Source organism: Eurosta solidaginis, chromosome 3 (genome assembly GCF_040869045.1).
Source record: "Eurosta solidaginis isolate ZX-2024a chromosome 3, ASM4086904v1, whole genome shotgun sequence".
Lineage (NCBI taxonomy): Eukaryota > Metazoa > Arthropoda > Insecta > Diptera > Tephritidae > Eurosta > Eurosta solidaginis.
This window is the reverse complement of record NC_090321.1, coordinates 48,450,862-48,470,492: the sequence shown is the minus strand read 5'-3', so window position 1 is coordinate 48,470,492 and position 19,631 is coordinate 48,450,862. Positions and strand designations below refer to the sequence as shown.

The window sequence follows — 19,631 nt, the reverse complement described above, 5'->3', positions numbered from 1 at the left end:
TTTCTTTTGTTTTAGGTTTAACCTTGTTTAAGAGACAATCTTTACAATTTTTGATATATTTCGATATATCACGAGTCATGTTCTTCCAATAAAATTTTGTTCGCAATTTTGCGTATAGTCTTTTCATTCCGCAATGTCCACCAGAAATGGGATCATTATGGTAAATTTTCATAAGTTTTAATTTTGTATCTTCATCTGTTACTGTCTCCACTGGATCTGTTAATATAATTTCTAATGATTTTAAAATTTTATTTCCAATAGTTTTGAAATTTGTAATAGTGTAATGTTCGTTTTTAGGCCATTCAATCTGCTTAATCTTGCGTTTGCCGGCTTCTGATTCAAGCCTCGAAAGTAATTTCTCTAAAGTCATTATTTCGTTAACAAGCTCAAAACTAAGTAACTCGAGTTTCTTATGTTTAGTATGCGCAAAAATTCTTAAATTTGTTGTTTTATTATTTTTATCGTACGTAATTGCGGATCTTATTCGTGGGACTTTTTTCGAAAAATTAAATGAAAATTTGTCGTAGACATGTAAAGTAATTTGTTTTTCGTCGTTTTTGTCTGTTTTCCTATGTAAATTTTTGTCGTTTTCCTTGTTTGTCATGGCTCTTGTCTGTACTGCCAAAATTTGTTTATTAGTTTCTTTAATCTCATCGATTGCTATACGCGATAGTGCATCAGCACAAACGTTTCATTTACCTTTTATGTATACAATAGTAAAGTTATATTCAGATAGTTCCAGTCTTATTCTTGAAAGTTTTGAAGATGGGTCTTTCATGTTGAATAAGTATACTAGAGGTATATCGTCTGATTTTACAATGAAATGGGTACCATACACATATGGACGAAATTGCTTGATTGCAAAGTAAATAGCTAAAAGCTCTAATTCTATAATGGGTTTTTTCTGCTCGGCTTTATTAAATGCCTTAGAAGCGAAACAAATTGGTAAATCACTACCTTGCTGTTCTTGACTAATAGCGCCACATCCAGTTGTGGAAGCATCAACGGTAATAATGAATTGTTTAGTAAAATCTGGATATTGAAGTAATTTTGGTGAAAGTAACGCTGCTTTCAAAGATAAAAATGCTCTTTCGCACTCAACATCCCATACAAATTCAACTCTTTTCCTGCTTAATCGATTTAGAGGCGCTGCCAGAGACGCAAAATTAGGTATAAACCGTCTGTAATAATTTGCAAACGCGACGAATCGTCGTACCGCGTCTTTGTCAGTCGGTTTCGTATACTTTTTAACTGCGTTTATTTTAGAGTCGTCTGGCAACAAACCTTTGGCTGAACATTTGTGACCTAAAAATGTAACTTCTGGTCGTAAAAAGTTGCATTTATTTGGGTTAAGTTTGAGATTAAAAGACCTACAAGTATCGAAAACTTTTGAAAGATTTTTAATGTGGTGTGCTTCACTACACCCTATGACGATAATATCGTCGACGTACAAAAATGCGACATTGGGTGGTATACCCGAAAAAGCTATGGTCATCATTCGTGAGAATGAATTTGGTGATATATTTAAGCCGAATGGAAGCACTTTCCATCTAAATGCGCCACGGTCAGTGCTGAAAGACGTAATGTGACGAGAGTCAGGATGCAAGGGGATTTGATGAAATCCTGAAAAAAGATCTAATGTGGAAAAATATTTTGCTCTACCGAGATTGTCTAAAATATCGTCAACTCTAGCTAGTGGGAATTTATCAGCAATGAGTTTTTTGTTTACTGCGCGAAAATCTACGCACATACGATAAGCTTTTTGACCATTTGTATCTTTCTTTGGGACTACAATCAAAGGACTATTGTAATTCGAATAACTGGGTTCAATCAAATTATTGTCTAATAATTTATTTACTTGGCGATTTATTTCTTCGCGTTGAGAGTATGGCAATCTATAGTTTTTAACATATACCGGTTCGTTGTCTGTCAGTCTTAATTTTTGCTCGTAAAAGTTGTTTAAAGTCATTTTGTCCGTGTCAAGAGCGAAAATGTCGGCATAATCTATGCTAAGGTCAATTAGTTTACTATGAGCATGTTGAGGTATTTGATTTTTTAAAATTGAAGTCAGTTTTTTCGTACGTTTGTCTTCTGTTTCTGTCTTGTTAATTGTATAAACATTATAATTTGAAAGTCTCTGTCCGAATACTTTTTCTTTTTACATACTTTACATCATCCGTGGTGTTAATGACTTTGATTATTGGGTTACTGGAATTAACAACGCACCTAGCTGTGAAAACACCTTTTTCAATTTCCTGCGAGTCCACGAAAAGTGGCTCGGGTGAATCTCCTAAATCAAAAAGTCTGAATATTTCACATCTTGGTGGAATGATACAACTGTCGCTTTCTGTTCCGTGCAGGATTGGTATCGCTACTTTTTCATTACCTACCCAAAAGGAAATACTATTTCTTTCATAATTAATAATGCATTTGTTAATTTTCAGAAAATCTTTATCCAGTATGCCATCGGATGGAATATTAAAGTCTTCATTTACTACATGTAAAGTATGTTTAATAGAAAAATTAGAAAAATTAAAATTTGCTGTAATTTTACCTAAAGTAGAAACTGAATTAGAAGTGACACCGGTAATGTTAATGTCGTTCGTATTTAAGGAAATATTTCTGTCTAGACATGATATTTTTATTAAGGAAATGTCCCCTTGAGTGTCTACTAGGAAAGAACAAAGTTTTTGTGACTCGTTTAGTTGTAATTCTATAAAATCTGAGTAATTTAAATTTAAACAATAGATGGCTATTGGTGAGGAAAGTTCGTTTACTCGCTTAATTCGTCCTCCCTCAGTGTTCGCTCCTGAGGGGCGCTGGCGTTTAAAACGCGAACGTTTGCGTTTCGACCTCTATCATTGGCTGATCTCGAATTGTTACCTCTATTGTTACCGCTGTTTGTATTTGAATTGGAATTTGGACGTATATTATTATTGTTGTTATTTTGGTATCTATTTCTGTTATCATAGCGATATCTCTGATTATTGTTACCGTTATAGTTACTATTATAGGAAAATGAACTATTATTTCTATAACCAGCATAGCCGCGGTTTGGGTAAAAACCTCGATAACTACCACGTGAATTTCTGAATGTGTTGTTACCACGTGATCGAAAAGCTTAAACCTGACGTTCAGTTACTTCATTGTTTTGTTCTACAATTAATTTTGCTACCACGTCTTTCGGATCTGTAAATGCCGTTGAGGCAAAAATGGTTTTTATTAAATTTGATTTTGCATTTAGACGACACACGTTAACAGTTTCTTCGACTGCCATTTCATGAGCTTTTGTTTGAGTGATCCCTTCAATAATAAGGGACCGCTCAAGTGAGTCAGCTAAATCTTCAACTTTTTTTGGCAAAATCTGTATAATTGTTACCGTTAACATGCAACGCTGCAATTCTCCCTGCTACAACTTTCGAGTTGTCTGGTTTGATCCTATTACGTAGAGCTGTTTTAATTTCATTAACTGAAGTTACTTGTGTTGGTATTGCTTCACGAGCTTTACCCTCTAATTTTGATTTTAAGAACGCTATAAAAGTATCGGTCAAATCTGCAGTAGCGAATTGTTCGAGTAATGCAATTTTGTCTATGAAAGAATCAAGTGCTAGTGGATCACCACTTTAGTTTTCTCTAATAGAATTAGCACATGTGTTAATAAAAATTCTTTTATCCTCTGGTGTTGCCATGACTTGATCGTTAAGATCTGGAGCTGAATTAGAAGGTGAGGCAACGTTTGTACTAATTGGATCGTTAAGATGTGATTTTAAAGTAGGAGAAGTTGAAGTTAATATTTCACTATTTGAATCGTTAAGATTTGAAACTAAATTAGAAGTTGAATTTTTAATGGAAGAATTGTGACTTTTTCGGTCGATGATGAAGCTAAGCTTTCGTAGCTTGAGCCTGATTTATCTGAATCGGATTCTGAATCTGAAGTTTTTTGCACTTGTCTACCACTTCTAAGGTTGTACATATGAAATTACTAAAGCACTTGTTTGAATGTTGAATTTATATTTGAAGTTAAATTGTTGAGGAAAAAGAGCGAAGGAAAGATTAAAGAAATATTTAACAATTTATTAGAAGAATTAATTGAAACTGCAGTATATTTGTAGGAAAAAAAATCTATAAAAATTAATGATTTTAAAATGGCTCAAAAGTATGTACGTATTAATTGTTAAAAGTCTCAAAATGTAATCACGGACGCACCGCTTTATTCAAAAAAATCTCACTTTGGTTTTTCACGGAACCACCGCAAGTATTAAAAAAAATTGGTTTTTAACGGAACCACCGCATATTGTAAAACAAAAAAAAATACTTGGTTTTTAACGGAACCACCGCATGTACCGAAAAATTAATTGGGTTTTTTCGGAAACCACCGTATGTATCAAAAAAATTAATTGGTTTTATCGAAAACCACCGTATGTATCAAAAAAATTAATTGGTTTTATCGAAAACCACCATAATATCAAAATCCAAAATTTATATGCTATTGAAACAATCCAAGTTAATTATATGAAAAGCGAATGCATTGCATTTAATGGTAATTAAAATGTTTTATATAAGTATATATGTTTGAAGAAAAAGACCCGTAAGCAAGAATTATTTTAAATACATACATATATACTTAATTGTCGCTGCTGCTAGTTTCCGTCACTGCTGCTGCTGCGCTGGCAGACCTGAATCGCTGCTGGTGTTGTTGCTGCTACTGATTGCGGTAAAAATGGCGTTGTATTGGTGGAGTGGTTTTTCGCGTTCCGTTATGTGAGTAGGTGGAGCAATATGGCGGATGTTATGCCGTTATTAAATGTGGTTGGTACAGTTTTTCTCTTACTTAGGCGAATTAGGTATTTTAAAATTATCTTTTGAAAAACGATGTTCTTTATAATTCCGCTTTTCTTAGTTTGTATTATCTCTGTTTGTTTTATTTGAGTTTATTATTTCGAAAATTTTGTTTTATTTCTGTGTCGATTAAAATTGTTTTATATTATGGTTTTACTCTTTTGATAAATTATGCATTTAATCGTAAACAAATTTCGTTTTTAATTGATTTTTCTCTTCCGTACTTAAATTTCGTACTTTAGTTTTGTAAAATTTGCGATTATATCCGCAGGATTAAGTTCTTTGCATTATGTACTCAGTTTTCTTCTATTATCTCTGTTAAATTTAGTTTTGTGGAATTATAATTGTAAAATTTTCCATTAGTTCCGTAGCATTAGGATTTATATTGTAGATTGTTTTCTCTTTTATTATTTCTGTTAGATTTACAGACCAATTCTAAATATTCTCGCGGAATTTTGTTCTCGCGGATTTTTTTATTCCCGCGGAAAAATTACTCCAATTCTGTTCTCCTAGGGAGAACAATAATTGGGGAATGGGAATTTCGAATTTTCGAAGTCAGCTGTTTTGTCAATTGAAATTTCGTTGCACATTTCTTATTTTGTTTAAAAAATTGAAAAGTTTAATTATTGTTGCAAATTTGTGGAAATTAAGAAATAAAATATAAACATTGCACAGTATTTATTGCATTTCATGTGGTATTCACTGAAATGAGTAATGAATTGGTGCCACAGCAACATCAACAGCGGAACATAAGAAGAAGACGGCCGCATAACACAAATCTGCCGGAGTTGCCTGCTTTCATTCAGCAAAGCAATTTTCTGGCGGCCAAGTTGAGTTGAATTCGTCCTTCATCATATGCCAAAATCTATTTAAGCCTTATTAAAAAATCGTTCCGCAATTTCTGGATGGCTGCATCAAATTTGTATACCAAGAGCTCTACCGTTGCTTATGATATACTTTTCGACTTAAAATAAAGAATATTGTGGTTGTGGTTGTTGTTGTATTAACAGTGAGAATATTCTGGTAGAATATAAATACATCTTTTAGCACAAATTTGTACAAATAGGTGTTCTTTCTTAAAATAACCAATTTCCATTAACTATTTTGATGCATTCCCTTTAATTTAACAAGTGAAAAAACTCTTATGAAATGGCAGAGAAATCTCGCTCTCCCTCATATTCATAATACTTCATATTTTCTCCTATAACCGGTTTCCGCTTTTTCGAACATTGTTCAGAATAGGAGGAAAGGGAGAAGTGAAAAAACTCACAAGGAATTTTTATTTAGAATACGAGGAATGGGAGAAGGGAGAAAACTCGCACGGAATTTTCGTTTAGAATTGGGCTGTTAGTGTTTTATATTATAATTGTAGACAATTTTTTGTTATCTCCGTAGCATTAAAGTTTTTGTATTATAAATTTATTAACTTTGTTTTAATTTTGTTTTAATAATTTAGTTTCACTGACCAACACTTTTCCACTTTTCTCCACTCTACTCACCGCTGCTGTCCAAAAAAATGTCCGGTACGCCACGATGTCAAAATTGAAGTGAACGAGGCTCCAGCCTCACGGTCGCCATATAAGGTACAGCTTTGCTGTCGAGCCGAAAACTTACCCTCTATCACCTTGGTATGGTTCTGGGAGGACGCCGCCTCCAGATTGTGGCCATTTTTGTGGAATTTAATTCCGTTGTGGTCTTCTACGCCACACACCCATGTATGGAAACTCTTAATTAAGTCAGACGCTTCACCTTTTTAAATAATCACTTTTTTATTTAAAAACTGTTCAATATATAGATTTATATATATTTATAACTAAAACTTATTCTCCTTTTAAATATTCTTCCCGGAGACTTCTATGTTGTACGCCGGCGCGTTACTATATTTTCTACTCGTTTAAGACTGTTTAGGCCATTTATTGTTCATGTCGAAAATTGGTCGGATATGGTCGAAAGTGGTGTCAGAAACTAAGAAACTAATTTCGAAATTTAACTCTTTCTAACTGTTAAAAAGTTATTTAAAAAAAACAGGCGTTTTCGAAGTCAGCTTAACACGGACTTTGCATCACCCAATCATCATAAATAAAAAAATAAATGTAAGGCGCGATAACCTCCGAAGAGATCTAAGGCCGAGCTTCTCTTCCAATTTGCGTCGTGCTCCTCTTGATTTTCCCTACAAATTGGCCGGACGGGATCTACATGTTTTATGCCGACTCCGAACGGCATCTGCAAGGCAGATGAATTTTCACTGAGAGCTTTTCATGGCAGAAATACACCCGGCGCGCTTGCCAAACACTGCCGAGGAGCGACCCCGCTTGGAACAAATTTCTTCTAATTCAAAAACCTTATTTCTAAAATTTTGATGTTGCTTTGCCCGGGGTGCGAACCCAGGGCATACGGTGTGATAGGCGGAGCATGCTACCATCTCGACTCAATTTCAAAAAAAAACTTTAGATTATTTAGCTTAAATTTTAAAGTGAGATAAACCTTACCAATTGATGTATACATAGAATATATAGGGCGTATTTGTTGTTATTAAAAGAAGCTTTTTATTTATATTAAAGTTTTTAACATTTTCTTTTCAACTTTAATTTAACAATTTCATACGTTTTTAAAGCATTTTCGTGCATTGAAATACAACCATGTGCATATACGTTTTGACATTACATTTCATACACGTTCGTATTTGCCAATCTCATTGTATCCAAATTCGTAAACAATGACTGCAATTATTCGGTGCGATTCTCGAAAAATTTTATTATTTTTGTGAAATTTTATACTTAATCTGTGGTATTGTGGCGGTCAAAAAGGTTTTATGCAACAATATTTTGTCTCACAACGCGACAATGTATTTCGTAATGTCGAAGTACTTATATGTATATGTTTTGATGTGGAAGCTTGCATTTGAGAACACGGCTGCCACTTATTCCATTTGGAACAAAAATGGTCCCTTCCAACCCCATATGGTACACTGGTCCCTTTTTCTAAATTTTGGTTTTTTCGGCACAGTTTTGGGACGCTTATTTCTTTTTCACTTAAACTGAAACAAAAATTCAAAATACTGAAATAAAATTTTCCGCAAATCTATTATCCACATATAATTTTCAATTTACTGCAATGGAATTCTTACCACGAAAATTGCTCTATCTATAAAATGTAGCAGAACAATGACATTTCACCCGGTAGATAATTTAGGCAAGGCATTAAAAAGGGAAGTGGTGAATGTTCGGGCAAACACATTGTCATTAATTTTTGATGAAACAACGGACTTATCAGAAAAAAGACTTGTTTTAGTGGATAGATATTTCGATCGGTATTCAATTATTACACAGTTGAAACTTTTAAGACGCTTGATTTTTAGTCTGAGATCCAACTCACACTTACTGTATCTAGGCTCTGGTATGAAGTTTAAACTGTTAGAGAAAAAGTAAACATCTATAAAAAATAGCATTAACAACACTGCTTAGTCTTATTTACGATTTACTGAGTTTGCCACAAAGCAAATTTTTTAACCGTTCTTTAATAAAACCTAACTGCGCTATGGACTTTATTCCATTGCAATCAAGCAAAACTAGGTTCACAACGTTTGGTTGGTGAAAGACATAGATTAATCCTAGCAATGTGAACATATAATACCTAAAGGTGCACTTTCTTTTTGTTTGTGCAGTTTGAATTAAAACAAGTTTCTACTTTATTAAAATTGTATATATTAAACCATTGAAACATCCCAATTGTTTTTATACGAATAAAAAACTTAAAATTTGGTCCTCCTTTTTGAGATCTGGTCTTTTTTTCGATGCCGTTTGGGCCTAAATGAAAACATGGTTTAGCAACCGTGTTTGAGAACGCGTGTGACAAGGTTGCATTTTTCAGAACTAATTTTCTTTTTAAATAATGAAATAGTAGTATGAAAGCGACAGCCATAGTAGTAGACATTTATGTGAATATTAGCAAAGTTTAAAAAACAGCATTTTTTCTTTGAAAATAATCTAATGGAAGATGCACACGAGGCGTATCTTCATAGACGTGTATTAGGTACAGCATAAGAAATCTTGAGGGGTAGAAAATCGTAGCTGCATTCCATATTTTGTACGCGTCTACGAAGCTATGTCTCGTGTGTATCTTGCCTAAGTTTAGCTTTTTACGAGATCCAACGTTTTTAATTAATAATTATATATAACACGTGAAGCAACTAAGCTTAAGGTGACTTTTGAGTCGTTTTGAAACTTGCGTTGCGTCTACATCTGACTTTGAACACACGCGCTTTGATTGCTTCAATCTGTAAGCAACCCACCGCCAACGTCAAAGCAAAACACAAATAATTAAGAACTTACGGTTCTTCTTGAAGTTTCCTGAATTTCTTGAAAAATATAAGAATTTCTATCGCCGTTCAACTAAATAAAAAACATAATTTTGTATTCATGTCGATTTCGTGATCGATCAGGAGAGACGGTGGAACATATCCCTCTGGAACGCGACGCAATCTGATGAGGGCACAATAGATCAACGGTCGCAGTGCAATCCCCAATAAATTTTCTATATATCTTCATGTTATAAAAATAGTTGTGTTTCCTTTTTCCTCATGTGAGAGGGGAACTTTTAACGTCCGTTATTTTAAATTAACCCTTATTTGACGAATCACTGAACGATTTCTTTCAAATAAAGTGTTTGTTAGCGTTCACCGAAGATGGTTAAAACGGCCCCTGGAATTTTTATCTTATATAGCCAAAGAAAGTTATGCAGAAGCAAAATTTAGTCAGCACAAAAAGGTTAGAGAAAATTTAAAATATAATGCATATGTATAAAATGCAAGCAATTTAGGAAATCATTTTTATTATATAAAATTAGTTTGAATTATCAGATTTGTCAATATTATTTTAGTCCTGCTACTTTTAACACATTTATAATATTTAAGAAGAACATTTAAGAAGTAAGAAACATGATTAATGCTTACATTATTACGTCTTTCATTTATTTTCATTGAGGAATAAGTTCGTAAAAATAAAAAGCACGTTTTTATAAAGTGCATGTGAAACTCCATATATAAAATGAGTAATAGAAGGAACATTGGTTTATATATTACATTTTTAAAATGAAAATCTCCTCCTAAAAAAGGAATAGAATGAATGGTAGTTTGTATATTATATTTTTAAAATGAACAAAATTCAATTTTTCAAATTTAGAAAAATTAAAAAATAACAATAATTATCATTAGAAAAAAATTATTGTTCTGGCCTTGAGCTCGATTCGAACCTTGAATGAAAATCTCCTGCTAAAAAAGGAGCAAAGCCTAACTACATTTTTTCATTTTCGTACTTAACTACACTCCCTTTTGTGATTCAGGGTTTCGGCAAATTTTGAAAAAACTCCGAACATCAATTCCTTCATTATATGACATTCGACTACCTAGTCCACTGCCTTCCACTCTATTCGCAACATAAGCTATATTTAAGCTGCCAAACTATATAGTAAACAATGATACAAATTGTGTATATGCTCAGAGAGTTTAATTTATAAGTAGGTGACGTGTTTGCCTTGAATTGCTGTGTGTGAATTGCATATCAACTCTCTCACGTACATACCCACATTACGCTACAGAGCAGTGATTACAATTACGCTCTTATTCTTTATTACTCCATACAGCATACCAATACCAAAAACTACGCCTACGCTTACACGATCCCTAGTACTCCATACAATATACCAATACCCTGCATTGCATATATCCTCTATATATCATACCACTAACAAAGACTGCGCTTACGCGCACCCAGCGGGTTAGGGGGCCAGAATATACTCGCGGTAGGTATGCCTGTCGTAAGAGGCGACTAAAATACGAGATTCAAGGGGCTGTGTAGCGCAACCCTTTCAGGTTACCAGCGCAATATATAGCTTCCCCAAACCCAATTGTCAACCTCACCTATCCGTGGCGAATCCTGTTTCACTAACAGACGAGGCTCTGGCAACCCCAAGCTCATCATGGAACTTGGGGGTGGGGAGGGAGGTATGGCCTGAAGGTTTAATGTGGCCATATAAATCGTCCCCGAGATGGTCGGGCTAGCACCTTAATAGTACTGTGTTACCGGAGCGTACCGGATCTGTATCCGGCAAAGAACCATCACATCGTTACCACTCCCCAAAGCCTTCGGGGAGAAACCTTATCGCTACAGCAACAATAACAACAACTGCGCTTACATTTACACCTTTCCCTTACATTCAGGATTACCATGAGCAAAGATGTTTACACATCAAACATTTAATCAGACCTCTTATCAAATACATCTGCTCGAAAAAAATATTTACCAATGGCCGAGAAGGGTAACCGACGAGCAAAAGTAGAAAGAGTCGATATTTTAAGAGAAAATCTCATCAAGCTTCAAGCAGACCATGTTGCAATTTTTAAACTGTTTTATTTAGCTGGGCTCTGTGTAGCGAGCGTTGTTTAAGAATTTTGTAATTGAAATTTAAGTAACTTCCCAATAAGCTACAAGCTTTAAACTTGGAATATAGTTCAGAACCCGATGACAAGGCAATAATTAGAAAAAAACTCCGCTAGGTGGCGCGTGGATCGAAATATTTCAAAAAAACTTATTTGTGGTCCGATTTGCTCATATATGGCACACATATTACATACATGAATAGAAAGCGACCTATGAAAAAATCGCCAGTAGGTGGCGCAAGGATCGAGATATTCAAAAAATCGTATTTATGGTCCGATTTGGCTTATATTTGGAACACATATTACATACATGAATAGAAGAGACCTATGAAAAAAATCGCCAGCAGGTGGCTCAAGGATCGAGATATTAAAAAAAATCGTATTTGTGGTCCGATTTGGATCATATTTTTAACACATATTACATACATGAATAGAAAGCGACCTATGAAAAAAATCGTCAGGTGGCGCAAGGATCGAGATCGTTTTGGCTCATTGAACATATATTACATACAATCCGGTAGAAGTGACATCAAAATACTTTTGAGCACATAAGTTCAAATTTTGTAAGCGAAATTAAGTAAATAAAATATTTAAAAAAAATTGTTAAGGCTAACCGGTTTTATTGAAACCAATACTTACATTAAGTTATAATAATACTATAAGCTAGATAATAATTAGGAAGGTCCTAGGTACGAGTCATCACACTCCTCATCACTCTAGGGAGTTGATCAGAAAAATTAATAAAAGCTTGGGCCGCGTCAAATTTCTATTGATAGTCAACCGCTTTTATCTTTATAAATGATATTTTCATATATGCATAAGTACGACTAACTGAACCCTAATTAGGCTGTGCTGCGCCGTACGTTTTAATTTCGATATATAAAAGGGGCGTGGCCCCTCCCATACAAATGGAATCTTTGGTACTGCATAACTTTGAAGGTATACATGCCAGAACATTGAAATTCAGTAAGGAGTTATATGAGGTCAATCCCTAACACCACCAAGAAAATGTAGAATTGGGAAAAAAGGGGCGTGGCACCTTCCCTACAAATGGGATTTTTTAGAACTATGGGTGCCGTACAAACTTAAGTTATTTTACGCCTAAAGTTTGACTGCATTGTTGTTTGGCTGTTATGCCTTTTGGACGTTTAGTAATCTGCCGCGGTTAAAAAAATGTGTTAGCTTTAGTCTATCTACATCTTCTATGAAAATCAAATTCTGTGTGTGGGTAAAGTGCTTATAACATTGAAAACCTAATTAGGTGTTTTTCATTAAAACGGATCGTAGCGAGAAGCGACCGCCACGCTAAGATCCTGCGAAAAATTCTGTGGAATACAACCACGGTGTGGAGGCGGCGCCCTCCGAGACCACGAGCAATAATTGCAGGTGAGCAAACCGAGTTAACCATTTTGGGGTTAACTCACATGTGTGTTCCCTATGAAAACGTGTTTCCCATACTTCAATCACCAAATTTTGGCTGTAGGTTCCTTCGCTCAACACGAAAGTTTTTCATATTTCAGAATTAATAATTTTAAATTTAAATGTTTTTTTTTTTGGCTATGCGAACGAACTATCTTACCTCCCAAAAATTATCATGTTAACAAAATCAATGATCGCATTCAAAACCAATTTCCTGGTGAAGTAACGAAATATAAATCGATCGATACAGTTACAGATGAAGATCAAATTGTGAATTATCCAATTGAATTTCTAAACCCTTTAGAACCACCTGGAATGCCTGCGCATATATTAACTTTGAAAATTGGCTCACCAGTCATGCTTCTTCGGAATTTAAACCTACCAAAATTGTGCAATGGAACCAGGGGGCCTACTCTGTATTGCGATGCGAAAGGCAGTGCGATGCGAAAATAAATTGCGATGCGAAAGGTAATTGGAACTCTGTAGCGCTATCGCATCGCTAACAATGTCGCTTTTTTATTTTTCGCTAATTTTTTGCTTGAGTATGCATCACTGACCAAACTCAAAGAAAGAGAACAAAAGAAACAAGGCGATTACAATTTCGGCAAACGATTAATTTTTGTTGAAAAAATTAAAAAAAGGATTCTGTAGCATTATGGAACGATTTAAATGAAGAAAGGATTGATTTAAATGAAGAAATCCTCCCAGTTCAGAAATTGAACTGGAAGAAGTGAACGTGATAAATACAGAAAACGTGGAAAATCGTAGAATGGGAAATATTGCTAGTTGTATCAGAGAACAAATAAAAAATGACATGATTTCAAATAGAAATGCTTTATAAAAAAGTGGTTTCGATTTAATTGTTATTTATTTATGTATTTTAAGTCCACTAGGATTACAAATTGTTGCTTTTGTGTTTGTTTTGTTTTTTGAGTTGTCCTATATATTTTTAAATGAATATAAAGATATCAATTTATAAAATCATCAATTAATACTTACATATTTGAACAATGCGAATGCCTATTACTTGTAGCAAGAGAAATGCGAAAATGAATGCTGTTTGACATTCGCTTTCGCTTTACAGAGTGCCGGTAATGCGAAAAGGGAGAAAAATTGCGAATGGGCAAAATGTGAATGCGAAAGTCAAAATATACATGCGAATGTCAAGATACAGAGTACCGATTTTGCGATTTCGCGTATTTTTTCTTTCGCATCGCAATACAGAGTAGGCCCCCAGAATTTGCGTTTAGAAATTATGCCGAATGTAATCGAAGCAAGAATCATCATCCGTAAAAGCTAAGGTGAAGGTGTGCTCATACCAAATGCTGGCAACTCTGGCTAAGCAAGTCGAAAGTTTTTTGCTCGTATATTTGAAAATTTAATTAATTGATTTAAAGTGTCATACAATTGCTAAATATATGGTTATATCCTTTCTATTGATCGGAAGTTAATGGACCTATTTTGCTCTCTGGCGTATTTCTTGTAGAAATTGATAATTGCGAATCTAAAATTAATTTGCAGTGCAACAACAATAACTAGTGCATTTAAAATTGAATTGCATGCAACAACAACTAGTGCAAGAACAAGTAAATAAACTGCGCCATTACTAACTAGTCTGACACTTGCCAAGCGGTCAACTGCGCCACCTGTGTGTGAAGACATCTGTCCATCAGTTTATATTAAGGTGACCAGACGTTCATTATTGAATCTAAAAGTACCTTAAGTAAGACTTAATAAAATTCTTATATATTGCGATGTCTTTTGCTGCTCCCACCTCCGTTGCACCGAAGCGTAAACTGAGCACTGTTTCTCCAACTGCTAAGGTGGTTAAGCTTGATGAAAGTAACACTCTTGAGAAGGTCTTTGCCAAGCTGACCGAACTTGAAGTGACAGTTCAACAGCATACTGAACAATTGCGGCCTTTAATTCAAAGCGTAGCGAATAGGTTGACATAGGTGGAAAATAAGCTTTCTAAGCGAATGGAGGAAGAAATATCAGTGCTTAATGCTACGATTGCTGAATCGTCTGCTCGAATCTCTGTTTTGGAAGCCAATTCGATGAAATTTGAAGAGGACATGGCATGCATGAGAAATATGTTAGCTGGTGTCATTGAACAGAGTGCTGCGCCGGATATCTCCGCTGATGCGGTTGCTTTCGGCATCCCGTATCTTGCAGGTGAAGACTTAAAACGTGTATTTAACCTATTGTGTAAATCTATCGACTTCCATTCTCATCAAATAAGAGATATTTTTCGCACAAAACCTTCAAATTCAAATCCAAATAGTGCTATTATTATAAAATTTCACTCGCCTCTCGACCGTAACCGGACCCTGCGAGCTTTTCGTCAGCATCGGAAAAGAACAAGGTCGGCTATTCCCCTAAATCCTCTTGGTTGTGAGGGTTTTTTTCATATTTATGAAAGCCTTTCTAAAGAGAATAGACTTCTGCTGCAAGAAGCTGTCAAATTGCGACGAAATGGGAAGCTGAAGTCAGCATTTACAATTAGAGGTGCAGTGTATGTGAGGAGTGACAGCGCTGCGAACAGCCCGCCAACTGCCATAAGCTGCGTAGACGACTTACATCAGTTTCGCTAGTTTAGTCTTAAGTATTTGTCCTAGTTGTAGTGAATTAATCTTTGTAAGGGTAGTTAAACTCAGTTATTGCACTTTCTCGATTTATTTACTTTCTTGTTTTCTTACAGTTGCTTTTCACTTGTGCTGTCCTAATGTTGGTGGGTAATGATGCGAATAGCATTGGCGATAATAGTCTTGTACTTATGAATATTTTATGCAGTCGTCAAAAGGGTTTTAATGTCGTACACTTTAATGCGAGAAGCCTAAATATTGAGAAAATGGATCAGGTTAGGAGTACATTTGAGCAATCTTCGGTGGATGTTATATGTGTGTCGGAGACATGGCTTAGGCATGAGGTAAAGGATGCGCACTTTGAGATAGATGGGTATACGATGTATCGTAATGATGGAATGAATAAAAAGGGTGGTGGTGTAGCCATTTACTGCAAAAAATATCTAAAATCGAGCATGGTATCCCATGCAGGCGGAGTTACAACTGAGTACTTGTTGGTTCAGGTGTCCAGTCCCCTGTCTAAAGTCCTCTTGTCATGTGTGTACAATCCCGCCTTTTAGATGACATGTCTAGTGTTAGTCTTTCTTTAGTAAATTCCTCTGTACCGACTAGATATGGGAATAATTGTTGCCCTAGTCTACTAGATTATTTCATTGTGTCTGATTTGTCTTCTGTCTTAAAGCTCGACCAAATTTCGTTTGTGTCTGACCATGATTTAATTTTCTGTTCCTTTGACATTACTTTTGATCATGGCAATTTAGTTTCGGTTCCTTCAAGTTTTCCTGACTATCGCTCGCCCAATTTTAACAATTTGAGTACTGAGATGTCTAGGGTAGACTGGACATATTGCTGGAGCTTGCCATCGGTAAATGACAAGCTAAACTTTTTAAATAATATATTGTTATCTTTTTATAGTGCTCATGTACCGATGCGCACAGTTCAGCGAAAATCTCGATCGTGCCCATGGTTCAACAAAACTGCTCGTGACATAATCTGTAAGCGTAACAAAGCCTATGCAGTATGGAAACGGAATCGCACTGATATAAACTGTCGTTCATATACGAATATACGGAATGTAGCTACTGCTACTATAAAACATGAGAAGCAGGCATACTTTCGAAAAATGTTAAATTGTGAACTTCCTAATAATGAGTTGTGGCGTAACTTGAAAAGTCTTCGTGTACATGTTAAAGACAATCCTGATTGCTCGCTCGACCCTGAAGATCTGAATGCAGTATTCGTTAATTATGCTACCTCTTCCAATGTCCCAATCACCCACCCGATACATTGTCCTGCGAATTTTTCCCAGAAATTTGAATTTATGCTGTGTCGGAGCATGATGTGGTGAGATGCATTTATAAGGTACGCTCAAATGCTATTGGTGAAGATGGTATTCCTGAATAATTTATAAAGATTGTTCTTCCACAGATACTGCCAGCCCTGACCCACATTATCAACCACTGCACCACAACCTCGTGCTTTCCTGATGTCTGGAAGATCGCATCTGTCCTTCCTGTAGCTAAAAATAAGTCCCCCTGCCGTCTAAATGAATTTCGTCCCATAAGCATCCTTCCTGCGTTGTCGAAGACCTTTGAGAGCTTGTTATCAGAACAGATCCATACTTATATTGACAAGCTTAATCTACTTTCCCCATTCCAGCCTGTATTTAGAGCAAAGCATAGCTGTTCAACTGCAATAATCAAAATCTTGGATGATATTCGGGCGCCCTATGATAGTAACAAGATAACTATGTTGTGTCTGCTCGACTTTTCCAAAGCGTTTGATTCTGTCAACCACACGTTGTTGTGCATGAAGCTAAAGTCTTATTTTGTTTTTGGGGACTCTGCCTTAGGTCTCATGAAGAGTTACTTGGGTGGTAGAGCGCAACGAGTGAAGGTGGGATCGCAAGTCTCTAGTCTTAAGATGTTATCAAATGGTGTCCCCCAAGGTTCTATACTTGGACCGTTATTATTTAGCCTATTTATTAATGCCATATTTACCACCTGCAGGTATGCTGAAATGCATGCTTATGCAGATGATATTCAACTTTATATGTCTGGAACACATGCGCAAGTTTGAACTTTGTACCAAGTTTAATAGTGATTTGTCAGCTATTTCGCCTTGGGCGCAAAAAAATTATCTTTCCCTTAATAGTGATAAATCGTATGTGCTACCTATATCTAAAAGGCAAATTAACTCATCAAATCTACCAGCTTTATATATCAATTATAAGTGCCTTAAGTACGTGTCTGAAGTAAGGAATCTGGGGGTTGTTATTAACTCTAGTCTCTCTTGTGATGCTCATATTAACGCTGTTATCAGTAAAGTTTACTACACTCTACGTAATCTACGAATGTCTGCCCCCTTCACCCCACTTGGAATTAGGAAGCGGCTTGCTATACAACTAATGCTTCCAATTATCTGCTATTCGGATTGTATATACAGCAAATTAGATTCAAAATCGGCACATAAGATTGATGTCGCCTTTAATCATATCACGCGGTATGTCTTCGGGTTGGCTAGGTATGATCATATATCAGCGTGGCGAACAAGTCTCTTGGGTTGTGAAATATCTGAGTATCTTAAGGCAAGGAACTGTATATTTTTGTGTCGTGTGATTGCTGATAAAATGCCTACTTATTTATATAACAAGCTAAAATGCTCTAGATCTGCTCGCATAAATGACTTGATCGTGCCCAGCTACAATTATCTAAACTCTGCAAGACTTTTCTTTGTCAATGCTATCCGCATTTGGAACTCTATCCCCAACTCGGTTCGCAATAGCTTAAGTAGAAGCAACCTTAAGAACGTTATATTTTCTTTCTTTGGTAAAGTTTATACAAATTAGAATCTGAGTTTAGCTACTTATTAATCTAGTCAATCATTGTTGCTAAATGTCCTTGTCACAATTCTTGTGAAACTTATATATTATCACTTTTATTACTTTATGGAATAATATATACATTTTTAAGTTTTAAGTTTTAAAAAATTATACTCATTATTATGTAACCATTGTTGCACTATAAAAGATCATGCAAGATCTTATTGTGCTAATACTGTCAATAAATAAATGAAATGAAAAATGAAATGAAAATACCACGGATGCCAATGATTCTTACAGATTTGCCATTAAATTTTAAGCGCTTACAGCTTCCTGTACGCCTTGCTTTTGCAATTACAATCAACAAAGCACAAGGACAATCGCTTACTGTTGCAGGATTAAATTTAGAGAGTCCGTGCTTTTCCCATGGCCAGCTATATGTTGCTTGCTCTAGAGTTGGAACGCAAAAAAATTTGTTTATTTTTGCACCGAACGAAAAAACCAAAAATATTGTATACCCACTTGCATTACAATAAGATACAATAATAAAATATTTTAACAGACAATATTCCCAAATATGCGTACAAAATTCAATTCAATTTACAGGACAATAAATTAAATTATCAACAAACAAAACAGAAAAAAATAACGCAACATTCATTCGATCTCGGGCGTTACAACGTACGTCGGGTAAAGCTAGTTACTTAATGTAAGTATTGTTTTCAATAAAACCGTTTAACTTAAAAAAAAAAAAATTAAATTATTTTATTGAAGTTGAAATTCAAGATTTCGTATGGAATCCTAAGTTTAGAAAAGAGATGGACTAAGTTTGTTACGGGACTATTAGGGAAAATAAATGTTTGCACTATTTAATTGCTTTTGGATCACACCTCTTATACTAAGTTCAAACAGAAAAATAAATTGAGACAATTTCGATTTAAATTGAGTGGTGTTCATACAACTTAATTTAGCTTATACAATAGTAATTTGATATCTGGTTGGCTCATCTCTACAGTAACAACATGTCTTTGTTGAGACTGTCAAAATGTGCGTGTTGGTATTAGGTGAATGGAATGGAATGAAAACATAAAACTTTGATATTTTTGTGTGCTGTAAGAAAATGTGTTCAATGTTTTGGTTTCATTTTGAGTTTGCCATCTTCTTTTGACAATCCCTACTCCAGAGAAATGAAAGACATAAAATCAGCTGATGAGATGAGCCAACCATATAGTTCAGCCATGCGTAACTGACGTTTAAATATACTCAATAAACACACTTTACAATGTTGCATTTGCAGTTTGAAACAATTTATTACGCAATTAAATTTAAATTGGCAATTTATTATTACAATTTATTATATGACAAATTGCGTAATAAATTGCCCAAATGGTATAAATTGCCAATTTTGTGTGTGTTTGAACCTAGTATTATATGTATTTCTATAGTAGCAATAGTTCGACTTCGAATGTATTTAGTAAATACATGTTATTTACTATAGATTTCAACTACGGAGCAAGTGCTCAGAATTTTT

At 35.0% G+C, this 19,631-nt stretch overlaps 1 protein-coding gene across 4 annotated transcripts in view; it reads right to left on the bottom strand.

The window, feature by feature from the left end:
* The window catches only part of CalpA (calpain-A), a 97,120-nt gene that overhangs the window by 22,865 nt on the left and 54,624 nt on the right, over nucleotides 1–19,631 (bottom strand). The window lies entirely within an intron of this gene.